The sequence below is a fragment of the Urocitellus parryii genome, chromosome 11, assembly GCF_045843805.1.
Source record: "Urocitellus parryii isolate mUroPar1 chromosome 11, mUroPar1.hap1, whole genome shotgun sequence".
In the NCBI taxonomy this organism is placed as follows: domain Eukaryota; kingdom Metazoa; phylum Chordata; class Mammalia; order Rodentia; family Sciuridae; genus Urocitellus; species Urocitellus parryii.
In genome coordinates, this window is record NC_135541.1 from 117,984,115 (window position 1) to 117,987,827 (window position 3,713).

The following is a 3,713-nucleotide window of genomic DNA, read 5'->3' on the forward strand; positions in this document are numbered from 1 at the left end:
GAACAATAGGTACACCAATGGGGCACAGCATTGGGTCCTCCAAATCTGTCAAAAACTTTTATCACCTTGGCCAATGAGACAGCCTTGTCCATCTCCAACTAACAGACTTCTCTGGGCTCCTTGGTAAAGGTAGTTCTAAGTAGCTACATGGCATTAGACTATCTATTAGCTGAACAAGGGGGAGATTCTGCCATAGCTAATAAATCTCCCTGCATTTATATTAATGCCTCCTCACAGGTGGAGACCAAGATTTAAAGATCAGGCAACAGCAACCTGGCTACAACAGAAGCTAGACCACCACACAGCCCCTTTGGATGGGAGGGGGATAGTCCTAACTGACTGGTTCTCTAGCCTCTTCTCTCGGATATGGAGAGACAGTGAGTCTATGTCACTAGGTCTTCTCTTCCTCATTCTGATGACCCTCTTCATCTCTGCCCTTATGTATGGGTCTCCATTCACTTCTCTGTTGCTGTTCCACCCTTTGCAGCTGGGAAACAGAAATCCAGAAGGGAGAATGGCAACAAGTAAACCTTCCATTCCAGAGATCCCCTTATCACCCCTTTTCAGCAAGACGTAGCCCGGAGATGTCCTCACACACTGTCCATAGAAATGGAAGCTGGAAATTGACACTGGGGAAATGTAACAGGGGTTCACTTGATGCTCTGACTCTGTGCCTTGTCACTTTAACATTCACATGTTTTTTTTCCTTTTCCCCAACCCTCTTTTCCCTGATCTTCTCCTCCATTTTCTTTTTCCTAACTTTATCCTCTCTGATCTTCTTTTCCCTATTCTCTCATTCCTCATCTCTCCTCTCCAATCTCATGTCCCTGAATTACCTCTTTAAAAACCCCTGCTCCTGGTGATGGACAGAATCACAGGCTCTGAGACAGGAGTCCCCTGTGTTTCTCCTTTGCTACCAAATCAATGAAACTTTTTCTTTTTTCTCAAAAACAAGTATATGGAAGAGGTTCTCTATGTACAGGCATTTACACACTTGCCTGATAAGGAGGGCGAACAATCAGAAACTAAGTTGAAGATGGAAAAAAACAAACCACTATCTCTTGTGTTCAAAAATAGAAGGACACCAGAAAAAAAATGACTAAAAAAGATTTAAATCTGGAGTTGAGTAGAAAAAAGAGCCAAAAACTCCCAGAATGCAAACCTAACAGCATTTCTCACAGCCTCCACAGGAGCCTAGGCAGATATCCACTTGATGTCCACACTTCATGGTGTTGAAACAACAATTCAGAATCAGGCAGAAAGGCAGTCTCAGTCCTGGCCATCACAGGTGGTTGTCACCCAAGATTTACAGCTTCAGCCAGTGAGAGTCTGGGCATGTGTGGGATGACTGTGTCTGTCCTGGGAAGCTCACAGGAGGGTCACCAGGCAGTGGGAACTAGAACCCAGCTGAACTGGTAGCAGAGAGAGTACTCCAGTGATCTGTGTCAGTTAGACAGGAAACTTCTGCACACAGACAACCTGCAGAGAACCCACAACCACAAGTCCCACACTTGCAGATGGCAACCAGGCTCTATGCTACTTTGACTAGGACCCTATGGATGGGAGCAGGTGCATAGTGACCTGTGATAGAGTGACAGCCCAGAGCCCTGCAGTCTGAGCTTCTGTGTACAACAGAAGCAGTCAACAGACACAAAAGGCATAACCTCTGAGCATCCAGCCTCAGGTCCCTGAGCTGACAAAAAAGTACCAGCTGTTGGGGGGACCACAGCAGCTAGGGGAGTGGCTCCTATGCCCCAGCACCTTTGGGAAGATCCAAAGTAAAAGAGTGATGGACAAGTTTTAAATATCTTAAATTCTGATGAATTCAGAATTCACCTTGACATGGTTTACTAAAAATAATTGTAATGTCAACTTTGATCATATACATATCATTCCTGATCTGAATTGGGTATTTGTTACCATAGTATTTGACATTGTGCCCTCTTTATCTTTATCTCCCTCTTTCTTTTTCTTTTATTCTTCTTTTGCTCAATATTTCTCTCCTTGCCTTTTCAGCCATTATATAATATTACATATAAGTTACTATATTTAACAACTACGTGTTCATCCTATTCCAAAACTTTACCACAAGTTTGCACCTGGATTAGAGAAACCATCAGAACAGTATCAAAAAGTTTGGGAGTTTAATTTAAGATTAAATAATATGTGGCTTGCTCTGAAGTGATTGTAGTAAATAGGATCCAATGTCTTTGCTTAAAGTGATGCTGATACTGGGAAACGGAGTTCTATAGTAACCTAAATAGTACATTAGTATATTGAATGGATTAACTGAGTGGGAACTCTAGGTATAAAATAGGTAATGGATCACTGTGACATTGGGGTATATATTTTGACCTTGGTGAAAGGAGAACCATGTCCCTTTCCCTACCTCCCACCCCCACCTCTCTCTCTTCTTTGTTTCTGGGTGGTCCTGTCCTGAGCCACTTTCTTCCATCACACTGTTCTGCAAAGATGTTATCCCTCTACTCAGGCCTTAGGAATGGAGTCAGCCATCTATGAACTGAGACCTCTGAAACATAGGCCCCTATAAACTTTTCTTCCTTGAAATTGTTCTTGCCAGGTCTTTTGGTCACAGCAGTGAAAAAGCTGACCAAAACAAGCCGATGACACACAGTGAGTTAAAGTGTTAATACTATTTGCCTAGGATATTTGCCTAGCCTGGGGTTTTCAAGAAAAAAGAGGTTCACTAAATAGACTGTGGCATAAAAAAGGCAATAATCATCCACACCGAAGGGGAAAGATGAGCAGTATGGAAAAGCAAAGGGACAAAACACCTCAAAGAGCCCACAACACTCGACAATTGACTTCATTAATGGTGTGGTGAGAAAAACATCAGAGAAAGGACTTAGATCATTATGGATAAACATTTTGGTGAGTTAAAAGATGATTCAAGGAATGAACTGAGAGAGAAAATGAAAGATCATTTCAACAGAGACAGAGATTATGGAAAACAACCAAATGGAAACCCTGGAAATGAAAGACTCAATAAATCAAATTAAAAATTTAATGAAAAGGATCACCAATGGATTAGACCACTTTGATGACAGATTATCAGGCTTTGAAAACAAAGTATTTAATATTAAAAATAAAGTCAAAAATAAAGAAATTATATTAAGAGACCATGACCACAATGTTCAAGAAATCTGAGATGACATTAAGTGACAAACTTAAGAATCATTGGAGTAGAACAAGACTCCAAAGCACAAACTAAGGCAATGCACATTTTAAATAAAATAATACTAGAAACTTTTCAAAATTTTTGGAATGAGATGGAAACCCAAACAAAAGATTTATATAGAACCCAAATAAGCAAAATTAAAAACGGATCATCTCCAAGACATGTTACCATAAAAATGCCAAATATATAAAATATGAATAGAATTTTAAAACCTGCAGAGAAAAATAAGATATCACATCTAAAAGTAAACCAATTCAGATTTCCAGTGACTTCTTAATCCAGACCTCATTTGGGGGGCAAAACAAGGAAAGATTGGAATAATGTACATTAAGCCCTGAAATAAAATGAGTGCCAACATTACTATATTCTGCAAAATTATCCTTAAGAATTGAAGGTAAAATTTTCAAAATCTTCCACGATAAGCAGAAACCTAAAGAATTTATAACCACTATGTCTGTGTTGCAAAACATACTCAGTGAAAACTATAGAACACAGAAGAAAAAAAAATTGAAGA